Raw genomic sequence first — 13,817 nt, forward strand, 5'->3', positions numbered from 1 at the left:
AATTAAATACATAGTGATAGAATAAAACAAAGAAGTGCACAAGAAAATTAGTAACATAATAATATAGCAAAAACGACTATTTTCGAATTGCATGTACATTGTGATCCATGGGACTGCATTTTCACACCTTGTGTCTCTGCTTACTCAAGTCTTTTATAAACAGGTTTATTTACTGATACTAATCCCTGCCTAATCTGTTCCTAATCCCTTCCTAACCTGTTCTGAGAAAGACAAAAGAGTAAATTGACACTGTTGATAAGCATCACTTCTTGTTCCTACTAAGCTGCTTCTACTCTCCTTTCAGCATCCCCATTCAATATTTATACGCTGTATCTGGTGAACAAGTGAGCTTGTATGTTGTCTATTTAGTCCATACAATGATTCAACTGTTCTAGTCATTACTTGTTCAGCTAGTGCTGAAGAGACATCACATCTTTCTCAATTTTGGATTCGTTAGAATTTATCATTTGGATGATTATCACCAATCATGGCTTCAACATCAAGTGGTGTTCCCAGGAAAAGAACAACAAAGGTGAGTTACAGATTTTCACTTACTGTATTTCTTTGAGCCACTTGTATAATATTGATTCTTCATTCAGATATTTTTTGACGTGTTATTTGATGACAATAATGCATTTCTTATGGCATGTAAATTGAGTAATTGATATTTTATATTCTATTTAATTTCATTTATTTATTTTTATATCCAAAGTAAAAAAAAGGAAAATAAGAAAGTGAGCATAATTTAGAATGTAAATATACTATTCATAAAAATCATAACATTTGAAAATAGTGAAACATTGTCAACATATAAAACCAAACATTATTCTAATTAGTATTGTTTATATACTTTGTCATTTCAACGTAAACATGTTGAGCCTGAACCTCCACCTCCGCCTCAGCCAGAACCTGTGCCTGAACCTGAGCATGAACTTGACCTGGAGATGCAACTATTTCAGCAATTTCGACAGTTCGAAAGTGACGACGATGACTACGACGAGCTGGTTGGTCACCTTTCTCCAGAGGAGTCAGATGATGAATACTTAGAACATGCAGATGAACCCCTGCCGAAGATCCTGAAGCGGAGGAGGTGAATCCCTTTCAACCAAAGAGAGCTCTCAGAGCAGTGAACAGCGTCGACACCTCGTTAGATCCTGAGAACTATGATCCATGGACTTTACCTCATCCTCCAGAAGAATACACAGTTGTAGTCGAGAAACCGAAACGAAATGACCCAGGGAAAAGCATACATTGGGAAACAGCCCAACCACAAGCAAGAGGACGACAGAATATTGCCAATGTCTTGGCAGGAATTCCTGGTGTCAATCGGAATGCAAGACATGCAGATACTCCTGTGAAAGCCTGGGGGTGCTTTTTCTCTGACTACATGCTTGCTGTTGTTTTGACCAACACAAACAAAAAGATCAACAAGTACCTTTCCAATTTGACCCCAGAAGTACGCAACTCGGACAAGAATTCGTACCTTCGTGAAGCATCGGCAACGGAAATACGAGCACTGCTGGGCATGCTCTACTACAGAGGAATGCTCGGTCAGAATCTGCTAGACGTCAAATGGCTCTTTGGCGATTGAGTTGGTCATCTGGTTTTCGGCGCTACAATGAGCAAGAACCGATTCAAGTTTCTGCTTACCAAATTGTCATTCGATGATAAGGACACAAGAACAGAGCGATGGAGAAACGATCGTTTCGTGAGCTCCACAACTTGCTGAACAGGAATTGTGCAGAGGCCCTGATACCCAGTGATTTCATCACGATTGATGAAACCTTGTATCCAATGCGATCCGGAATTTCGTTCAGGCAATACAACAGGAGCAATCCGGCAAAATATGGCCTACTGTTTCGCTCGCTGAACGATGCAAGACATCCTGACACGTTCTTCAGTCTACCATATGCAGGGAAGCCAACCGGTGACCACCCTACCCACCACTATGTGACAGGAACTGAAGAGGTAGTCAAGTACCTCATAAATCAAATGGAGGAGCACCAACAGTTGCGAGGCCGCAATCTCACCATTGATCGGCTGTGCACGTCACTCCCACTCACAGAATGGTTATTCGAAAAAGGAATAACAGTCACAGGCACAATACAAACAAACAGAAAGGGGTTACCCCAAGAAATGAAGATGACTGATGGACGAGAGGAGCATTCCTACAAAGTTGCTTGGTTCAGGGAAAACAAGAACGTGAGACTCCACTCATACGTGGTAAACACCAAGTCATCAGGGACAAAGAATGTACTGTTGGTCACATCCATGAAACCCATCCTCGGAGTCACAAAAGACGATGGGAAATAGAAGCCGGCTGCATACAAACTGTACGACTACAAAGGGGGGGACGGACGTCATTGATCAACGGGCAATGAGTTTCACCTGCAAGCCGAAATCCAACCGGTGGACAATTGTGGCCTTGGCATACCTCCTCGATACCTGCCGAGTCAACGCACTGACGATCTATGCTCTCAACAAAGGAGAGAAACCACGAGAGCTCGATTCGTTCGACTTTGGACTGACATTAGCCGAGCAACTGACTACCCCTTTCGTACAGGCGCGTCCTCTTTGGGGATTATCGACACCCATTGCCCAAAAGATGAAGAGAGCACTAGTGTTACGAATTCCGGGTTTATGGGGGTTACAATTCAGATCATTTCTTATTAATGTATATTCTATTAAAGGTTGTTGTGATTAAAGGGTCAGGAGCCCTTCTGGGAAAAACGAGACCGGAAACGGGATCGGGAAGAAGAGGAGGAGGAGAACAAAGGGCGGCCATCTTAAGCTTCGAGAGCTCCCACGCGAGCGGAGGCGATCGTTACCTACTGTGGAACGGAGTTGGAAAAGCCCGTCTGGCGAGAGGAGTTACCTGCGCGGGGTGATTGATTGCCGGGTACGTGTCAAGGTGCCGTGTGGTCCTGGAAGGAACCAAGCGCCCGGCGCTGTTTGCCTCGATGCCTACGAGGGCGTGTACGGGTCGCACCTTGGGCCTGGCGCGCGAAAGAGATTGGAAGGAGACGGTTGAGAGTTGAGACTGCAGCTCGAGACCGAGCCGCCGAACGTGACGGACAAGGGAACCGTGCCTCTGTGAACCGAAGTCCGCGCGTCAGGAGAGCGCCAGATTACTGCGGAACCTGCAAAGTCGGGTATCCTCATTGAGGTTGTCGAGTATCCTCACTCCCAGCCCCGGATTGGAATCGGACATAGATTCCCCGATTGCTGGATCGACTCGACGTCACCTGGGAGGCGTGCAGGATTCGGACATTGCTTCCCCGATCGCTGGATCGACTCGACGTCACCTGGGAGGCATGCAGAGGCATTGGGGGCAATGGCCGTGAGTGTTGCCAACACTGTTGTGGGTTAAGGTGGCGCCACCTATACTATAGATAAGGATTGTATGGAAGTGCTGTAAACGCATTGTGATTCCTGTGCGGGATTTGGGAATATATTGGGGTTTGTTCGTAACCCTTGGTGTGGACACGTTATTGATTGACTTATTTTCACCCAAGGACCATACATCTTTCTGCCGGGGCTCCCCTCGAGGTTGACCCCATAACACTAGGAACAGAGGCAGCCGGCATGCAACATCGAGAGCCAGGGGGAGATATGTTGGACCATCATGGCGATTCTCGTCGTCGTTGCAGGGCCTGCTTAGATCAGTCACATGGAGAAGGACATAAACTGAGGAAAAAGGCCATGCCAAAGAATCCAAGCCAGTGCCAGGTTTGTGGTGAGGCATGTTGCAAAGAACATACTGTTCACTTCTGTCTGGCATGCTATGCAAAACAAAACTAACTGAAAGAAAAAGGAGGAAAATTGGACTTTATGCTGAAAAAGGGACTTTCAGGATTATCAATTGTCAGGTGTCTCTTACATTTTGTAAACAATAACAATCTCGATTTGATTATGATATTGATCTAATTTGCACATCTCTTCATACATAATTTACAGTACGCCAAGTTCAAATGATTACATGTATGCCAGTCAAGATTGCATACATGTATACTTATTAGTTATTACCAGATAAAGAAATGTTTGCCATCTTTTCCATCTACAATTTTAGGGTACAGTACAGTCCATGATTTGCATAAATTAGATCGAGTTCGACTTTGAAGATACAAGGGTACAGTTGTTTGTTCCTGTCATTCAATATTGTTTTCAGTCATTTAGTAGTCAGATCATATCAATGCAAAAGTTGAATTTTCCTGATAATTTTACTAATTAGTATTCATTACACTGTCTGTTTGATATATGATGTGACCCAAGAACAGTTATGCATATGATTTGCATAAATTGAATATGTGATTACATGTAGTAGACTGTGAACATCCAAATATAAACTTTTTGTAACTGTCATTCAATACTGTTTTCAATCATGTAACAGTCAGATCTCGTTATCAATGCAAAAGTGGAATTTTGTATACTTTGTGCTAATTAATATTCATGACTGTCTGTATGATATATTATGTGACCTGAGAACAGTTATGCATATGATTTGCATAAATGTTATGTTATCATCAGTAGATTTTCAACACCCAAATATAACTGCCATTCTTTATTGCTTTTGGGCATGCTGATTCATGTCACATCTAATAAATTACTGTGAAACATTCAACTTTCTTGTTGCTAATGAATATTCATTTGTCTCTAATTTGCATAATCATTTCCCACATTTCAATCATAAATTGTCAAAACATACACTAAACATCACCTTTCTTCAATTTACAACTAGAAAAAAGATTTCTGCCCTGACGTGGTAATCAAAATGTGAAAATTCAGAATTTCAAGAAAAATTAGCATATTTGCATAATTAATGACAATTATAAATATGAAATTTCAATACATGTCATTAATTTGACAAAGCTATCTTTTAGATTATATGACAAGCTACAAACATGCCAAATTTGATTGCATTTTCTCCATAAATGGGGGGAAAACTGAAAAAAATGAGAATTCCTTGAAAAAATTTGCATATTCGCATCATTAATTAGACAAATTAAGAATAACAATAGATATCATAAATTTGACTATGCATTCTTGTAAAATACATGATGGGACACAGACACGCCAAGTTTGGTCACAATCGGTCGAGATCTGAGGGGGGCCGAATTAGCCCCCCCCCCCCCAGGGCTATGCAGTTTCAAAATAGCCCGGGCTATTGAGGGTTAAGAGAAAACACCATTCGTGTAACCTTTATTAAACTGGCTGCAGATGATTGATCTGTGGGCTGATTGGTCCGGAGTTGCAAGGATCTGTTTTTGCACATTTTTTGTGTAAAGCGGGAATGTCGGTTGATTTCCAAGCTGATGGCAGATGACCTTGAGCAAAAGAGAGGGTGAAGAGAACAGAGAGAAGGTGAGATAGAGTGGAAAAGCAGGATTTTAGGAACTGTGGGCTGATGCCGTCTGGTCCACTTGCAGAATCGCAGTCGAGGATTGACAGAAACTTCTCCACCTTGTCAGGAGAGAAGGACACAGAGTCCAGGAGCAGCTGGGTACGACTGGGTAAGGTGGGTAAAGAGAGAGACGGGTTTGGGACACAATATTTTGAGGCAAACTGTTACGTGCTCCCCCCCAAATCCCGGTCACGGTGTACCTCCGAGCCCCGAGAGGATTCACGGCAGAAAGATGTGTTATTCTGTATGTCAAAGATCAATGGTGAAACCACTCCAATTGTTACCAACAAACAAGTATTGTATGAAGATCACACAAGAATAACAGTACAAAAAACAATAGTAATCATTGTACAACAAATATATCATTCCTATGATGGTACCATCAGTTTCATACAATATAACTCACTGTCCTCCAAGTGAGCGAAAAGAACATCCCCAATGTCTCTATCCCGGCTTCAAGCCAAAGTTGCTCCATGCTTCAGTGATCATCAGAACGATGTCGAATCGAGACCAGAATCCTGTTCGGTTGACAGTGACAGTCGCACTGCCAAAGATGCGTAAAGGTGCCCTCAAGTCGACTGAGATATCACCCCTTTGTAAATGGACGTTCAATGGCTCCCTTTACCGCGAACTGCAAATTTCCACTCGAAATCCACGTTACACAGTACACACACACACCAGCTTAACTTCTGGATGCGGTGAAATGGTTGATGCGAGGCAAAGAGCCCAGAGTGATGCGAAATCAGGCGGGAGACAAAAACAGCCAACGGGCCTCTTCTCGAGGTGCAACTGCCCTCAAACAACGATTCTCTTCGGAATCAACCACAAAACCTGACACGCAAGTTTATCTGTCACAGCGAGAACAACTCTATCACAGGAATCCTTTTCCCGGGAAACCCAAAGTTCACTGGCGACCCTCATTCGCCAACGTTTGCTGAAGACCTCGAAGCAGCTCGGCTTCTTGTCCGACTCACTCGCTCCACCTCCTTTTCCTCTTCTTCCTCTTCGTCTTCGTCCAAAGAGTCATTTATTTTGAAACATTAACTTTTTTTACCTTTTGAAAACAGTAATCTCTATTTCACTGAAACGACAACAATAGTAGTACATGCAACCAAAAATGTTTACAGTGGATGAGAACCACAACAACGGAAGTGATGAATCCGTAACAAACACAGAGTTGAGGCATTCAGCTTTTCACATGCGGAGTCAGCTGTGTCGCCATTTGAGGTGAGCGAGGAGATGGAGGGGAAACAAACACCAGAAACAGATTTGACCAGTCACCACCAGGATTTGGAGGAGGGAGACAGGTTCTTCTTTTCAAACATCCTTTTCTACACCCCTGGCATTTTTCCCAAGAATTCCCCTTCTTGTAACATGTCAGAATGATAAGGTGGTGCAATAGCCGCTGGATAAAATGGTGGTAAACCTGGAAATTGTTTTTATTGTACTCCTTCAAACCTCTTTAAACCTTCATTTAAATTGAATTACAGTATATACTTGAATATTGCATAACACAAATCGCTTTCATAATACTTTCAAGACCCATGATATTTATCAATATTTAGCATGAGAGGGCCTGGCATGAAAGAGGGACAGGTTTGGGGTGAAGAAGACTCTGCCAATATGGTAATGCCTCTCCCCCCATCCATAACCTCTATCTTTTCTACCCCCGTTAATTCACCCCAGATCCACTTTTTTGAAATACTGACTTCTTTCTTGCTCATCACCATCTAGCTGTATGTATGATCTGTGAGTATGCTCACTAGCTGCTCATCACCATCTATTAATCTTCCCCCATCCATAACCTCCATCTTTTAGACCCCCGTTAATTGACCCAAGAGCCACTTTTTTGAAATACCGACTTCTTTCTTCGAAGTCCTGGCAGTGTCCATGTGTTTTATACCTCTCCCACCCCCCCCCCCAACCCTTCCCATGCCTCGTCCCCCCAAGCCATCTCCCACCCACAGATCTCCCATTGCCCCTGTCATCTACTGTTGTACTTGTGTGCTTCCTTCTCGCTCCCCATCTTGTCTCCCGCTCCCTTTATTATATGTTTTATGTGTCCATTTTTGTTTGTGTGAGCAATGTTAGTTCTTTCACGAGCCTCGATCTTGTATGCAAAAAAAGAAGAAAAAAGGGGTCTAAAGGGGTGTAAATGGTCAGAGGGGACGAAAGGGTGTAAAGGGTGTAAAGGGTCTTAGGCTGCATTCCGCAACCTTTTTAGCCCAGGACCCAATCAAAAACCCAGGCATCCAGTTGCGACCCATCGAACCCCCCCCCCCCCCCCGCCCCACAAACCGTCACAGAAATATCGATTCCTTATGACGTTAATATCTTGGTAAAGATTCGGTTCATTATCTTTGTACAGTAGTACAATTCGTAATCTATCTATATATATAAACACAGTTTGTGTGTGTGTGTGTGTGTGTGTGTGTGTGTGTGTGTGTGTGTAATGTTGCCGATAGACTCCTAAACGGAGAGGCTCACGTGCTTGATATTTGGCATAGACATGGCCATTGAGCCTGGGAAGAACCTGGCCTACCTCAAAATATTTGATGCCGGTACTGGAGGGCGTGGGTCACAGGATCGGTGAGTCTCCAAATCCGCCACGTGCTGTTGTCGCGAAGATGCTGGACGATGTCGCGATTGTTGTGCTGCTCTCCTACCATGAAAACTGCAACGCCATTGTTGACTGGCCCTCCCCTTCCTCCCCTCCCCCTCCCCCCTCTCACTCCCCCTATCCTCTCTTCCTCCCCTTCCCCCTCTCCCTCCCCCCCTCTCCCTCCCCCTCTCCCTGCCCTTCCCCCTCCCCCCGCTCCCTCCCCTCCCCCCTCTCCCTCCCCCTCCCCTCCCCCTCCATCCTCCACTCCCCCTCCATCCTCCCCTCCCCCTCCATCCTCCCCTTCCCCCCTTCCCCTCCCCCCTCTCCCTCCCCTCCCCCCTCCGCCTTCCCCTCCCCCCTCCATCCTCCCCTCCCCCCCGTTCCCCTCCCCTCCCCTTCCCCTCCCCTCCCCTTCCCCCTCCCTCCCCTTCCCCCTCCCCCCGTTTCCCTCCCCTCCCCCGCCCGGCAATGCCGGGTACTTCTGCTAGTTGAACAATAAAGCAAAGTGACGACAATCATACCAAACACTGTCCTTATTTTGTTGTTATTTTATATGGATCTCCACGACCATGAGGAGAGAGAGAGAGAGAGAGAGCAAGAGACCACGCCCCCCTTGAGAATGAGCAGTGACTTCGATCACAGACACCGCCCACTTGATATTATTTTCAGCCAATCAGGCGTAAACTCTCTGCCTTGTCAGCAGCTTCGGAAGAGATGAATCAGCCCCTGCGATGAATCCGGATGAAGATTTAATGAAGAAGATGAAGATGATGATGAAGATGAAGAAGATGATGAAGATGAAGATGAAGATGAATCTCACAACATTCATTGGCGGTGTATCGTTTGTGCAGTAGAATAAAACTTTAATTATTAAAGTGACACGCCAAGACAAAGTCTTTGAACTTTATTAGTCCCCTACCGGTGTACACCGGAGGGGACTACAGGTTTGCACTCAGTCCGTCAGTCCATCACGCAAAGAACAGTTTTCCGGACTTTTTTTCTAAACGCTTGAAGCTAATGATTTCAAGCTTGGCACATGGTTTCCTCATGATAAGTTACACATCAAGTACGAACTTCACGACGTTTCGATCATTTTTGACAAAGTTATGGCACTTTGAACTTTGGCAATTCTAATAATTCTGATGATAGTAGGGAATAAATGTTGTTCCTGGACCACCCTCATTCCCCCAATCACTAACATGTTAATTTTCCTCTCAGCCTATTTTCCCCAAAACACCTCTATTTCTCCCACCATGTTCTTTACGAACCTTTTGGCCTTTTGACATACTAGCTAGAGCACCTATCCTCAATGTTGTTCATTAGACCACTCCAACAATGGTCCTACAAATATTTGTTTATGTGTGGGAAATAATTTAATTATCTTACCACTTCCATCACCATCTAATATATTAACAAAGTATATGTTTGAGTTTGGTTCTTTGTCAAGATATTTTAACTGAGCTAAGATAAAATGATAAACCTCCCTCAATGTACTTGTTTGAGCACCTCCAGTGCCACACACCATTTTTAAATTAAAGTATGTATTTTCCTGACAACCATCAAAGTTTTCCGTCCACTCAAAAATATTTCCATCTTTTTTGCCCAACTCACCGGTATTTAAATTAATTCTCTTATTTGTTTTGTGAACTTTTTCACCAGTTGTCTTTTCAATTATACCTATTTGATATTTTTCACATTCGTTATGTTTTCCATTTATATACAAAGGTTGATTACACCTCCACTCTTTAGTCTGGTTGATACTTGGTTCTATCATTTATATATTCATAAAAAAGGTGGAGGTAGCCCCTTAAAATCCCCAACCCCATTATCTTATCACTTATATATATCTTATCACTTATATATCTTATCACTTATATATATCTTATCACTTATATATCTTATCACTTATATATATCTTATCACTTATATACTTATATAACCATAAGGGAGACTATCAATTCCATTTTCTAAAATAAACCTATCATCAAAAGCCCCCACTTCTTTCTTATTCACCTCTTCTGAATATAAATTGATGTTTATAACTTCTTATTCCATTAATCTTTCTAAACTCTTCTTTCTTTGTTGTTAAACAGTTATAATAATCCTTAAAGTTTATTGTTTCTTTAATAACATTTTTCTTTACACCTTTTAACTTCTTATCAGTCTTTTCAACGTTATTCACAATGTATTTATAAGCATAGGCCTTTGACCTCAATCCCACAAATTCACTCATAACATATCCTCCTAATTCATCCTTGAACTTTCCAATCACCTTTTTATTTTCAGAAGGGAACAACTCACTCTCTGGACTGTAATTACTAGTATCATAGATATTAATGTCCTTTTTCATGTCTGAATAAACATCATCAGTATTAATTTTCAAAATAAAACTATCTGTATCCATATAAAGTAGATTAACATCATTTTGATATTTATTCCTCAAGTTATTGTAAAATTAATCGTACATCATGGACTTTGATAAATCAAGTATTGAGGTACCAATGTAAATAGGTTTGTCCATCTCAACGCTTTCTCTCATCAAATGTATCGCACAAAAGTTTTAGGTAAAAACTTCTACTCTCGAGAAGCTTGGTCTGTTGATTAATTTTGATGCTTGCTTCCATGATGTTGATAGACGAATGTTTTGCCTCTTTCTAACATTCTCCATCGTTTTTCCAAATACAGAGTTAATCATTAACTTATTAAAGTCTTTCTCAAAATCATTCTCTGATTCAATCCTGCATTGTGTGTTAAAATCAATGTACTCTTTCAACCAATGACTGATTAAACTTGAGAATCCTATGTATCTTTTCAACACGGAGACCCTTTGAAAGACATTGTCTCAAATTTCTTTGATGGAGCACATAATTTTTCTTGTTGTATAGTGTTGTTAGAAGCTTCTCTGACGCTTTATCCTTCACATTGAATGATTGTTGATAATCACCTAACCACTCCTCATTTGGACTTCCTTTTCACAAGCAAACGGGAGATCTTTGTGAAGGTCATGGAGTTCCTCTGGATATTTCAAATCAACCTCAAAATAATATCCCTTCTTTGTTTCATCCAATTCTTTTTGTGTAGAGATACATACATCTTGTAAAACCTTTTTGTAGTCTTTTTCCTTTACCCATCTAAGTTTTCCATAAGGAACAGCCTGAGACATTGCCCAGCCATACAGGTTGTTTGCGTCATAGTACATCAAGTAAGAACTCTCTTTCGTTGAATCATAATTCGGAAGATATTTGTTATTTGCTTTTGCGTATCTGCTCGAGCATACTTGTGAAATTCCACCTCTTTTTGCCTTTTCAATCATCAAAAGCATATCGACATCAGTTATCAAATCCAAAACTTGTTTTGTCATTTTCAACATCGCACTCCAAGCCAATCCAGGAGCAGTGTAATAGTGAGCAGGATCCAATCCATATTCAGAATGACAGATTGTTCTGAAAGCCTCAAACACATCAGCCAACAAAAGCACATCTGTTTTGAGATACAAATCGTGATACTCATCAAGATTCTTGATGTTATATTTTTCCCAAACATTTTGTGCATGTACATAATCTTTATCAGATATATGTCTACTATTTAATTTATAATAGAAATTTTCTTTTGAAGGAAGTTGTGTTTCATTGAATCTCTCAAATGAGCCCATACAGTCAAAGTGATAAATTCCCTTTTGTGTTAGTAAATCTTTGTCTGAAAAATACTCTGAAAGACATGGAAACTCTTTTAGATTTTGAACCAAGTCAGCCAATGGACTTTCCATGAATTTATAAGTATCCAGGAATCTGATTTGTGTAAATGGAGTGGTATGAATTGTTTTTGTGAATGAAATGTATTTCTGATCTGTGTTTGGAATTGCTGAGATACTTCAGAAGTCTTTGAGAGTTCCTTGATAAATAGACGAGTGTCATAATTAGCATTGTTATGAAGAAAGACAGGAATGAAAGAGGGGAGTTTATAATTAATATTACAACTTTGATGAGAGGGACCTCTATATTTACCAGTGAGATGACAATGATCTCCAACCTTTAAACCTTTACCAATTTTCTTCTCACAAATATAACAGACATTGTTTTTTCTAAATTCCCTTTTCTCTTCACTTGTGAAGGACATTGGTTTATTGGTTTCTCTCATTATCTCGGTTAATCAAACACAGTCTTTTTCTAGTCGTTTCACAAACTCCTCTGGGGTATTTGAGCCTCTATTCACCTCTAACTTGTTATATTCATCACCAACGGATGATTTTATATAATAACAAAAACCACAAGGAGTATGTTTTTGATATTTATTTGTGTATGATTCTTTTGGATCTGGAGAAGCAGTATCAATTTTTCTAGAATACTTTCAAAATCAGCATATATAACAAATAGATGTTTTATTGTTTCCTTTTCATCTTTGAATGAGATATTTGAGCCTTTTTTAGGCATATTGATTACCGTTGATTTATGTTCACCACAATAATTTGAATGTTTATATAATCTTTCTTGTGTATGGAAGAAGTTAAGACAACGCATACAAATATATATTTTATTTGTTCTTTTACATACTTGTGGTTTTATTAATTTTGTAATATCTTTGATGTATGTATAATGTGAATTTTCCTCTGAATTAAAATAAAGAAGATTAATATGAGTTTGATTATAATTTTCAGAAAGCTTTAAAATCTGAATGTTGTTTGTTTCCGTCAGACCATAAACATTAACTGATAAATTATTCATCTTTTCAAATTTAGGAATATCATTTAAAGTCATTGGAAAATTTACATCTTTTGTATTCAACGTATTCTCATATTTTTTGTAATGAGATACTCTTTCAACATGCCTATCTTGTGGATGTAGATGTGCTAGAATAGACCAGAGAAAACATTTATTGTCTTTATTTTTGATATTGATAATTGCTTTTTTATTTTTGATAACACGAGGTAAATCGATGTAAAAAGAAGCATTTAGAGGATCTGATTTAAGAATATGAATGTCAATAAATAGTATCTCATCTATATTGAAACCACTTCCAATAATAGTATGCTCAAGTTCTTGTTCTTGCTGGATAAGTTCATCATAAACGGGATTAACCTGATTGTATGTTGTTATAAAGTGTGTGCCTGTTCTCATGTAAGCTGTATCAGTGAAAACATCACCAGTGAATGGATCTTCTTTTGAGATTTTCATTTTAATACCCATATAGAACTTGATTGATTTCAACTCAAAAAGAGTCTTTTCAATAAAATCTTTCTCAGAGGATTTGATGATATCCACAGCCTCAACAATTGAGTTGGGGCCAGGAGGATGAAAGTCAAATGTGTGTATTCTGATATGATTTTTGAAAGCACCATCAGTATTCTTAATAGTAAACAATTTTGACAAGTGTTTGTTTGTTTTAAGATGGGCTTTAAACCCCTTCTTGAGGATGGTTGTTTTACAGACCTTACAATATTTTGTTTTAGGTGGAAGAGGGGAAAGTTTGTTAAGAATGTTGTATGTATGTTTTGCGGTGAGAATATGTTGTTTATAATATTTTACTTCCTTCTCGCAAGTATCACAATAAACCATATTTATAGCGTGAGAAAACGTGGTGTTTTATATATATATCGCTGTGCTTAAAATAAAACACTTTTGAGCTTTACAGCTCCGTTTTATATATACTAGGGCATGCCCGTACTATATATATATATCTAAAATTATATCCCCCCCCTCTATTTACATGAAATGGTTTGGTCCATTCGCAAAGCCAAAGCGAACGGCTTGCGAGTACGGTGACAACCCCCCCCCCCCCCCCTCTATTTACATGAAATGGTTTGGTCCAAAGCGAACG

General features: G+C 40.3%; 1 long non-coding RNA gene across 1 annotated transcript in view; it reads left to right on the forward strand.

Moving 5' to 3' along the window:
• Positions 1-3,598: 3,598 nt before the first annotated feature.
• Positions 3,599-13,817, forward strand: part of LOC137419616 (uncharacterized) — a 297,301-nt gene continuing 287,082 nt past the window's right edge. Inside the window, exon 1 of the long non-coding RNA XR_013622117.1 lies at positions 3,599-3,729. This is a non-coding gene — a long non-coding RNA (uncharacterized LOC137419616). The remainder of the gene's footprint in view (positions 3,730-13,817) is intronic.

The sequence above is a fragment of the Myxine glutinosa genome, chromosome 1, assembly GCF_964187855.1.
Source record: "Myxine glutinosa chromosome 1, kmMyxGlut1.1, whole genome shotgun sequence".
Classification (NCBI taxonomy): domain Eukaryota; kingdom Metazoa; phylum Chordata; class Myxini; order Myxiniformes; family Myxinidae; genus Myxine; species Myxine glutinosa.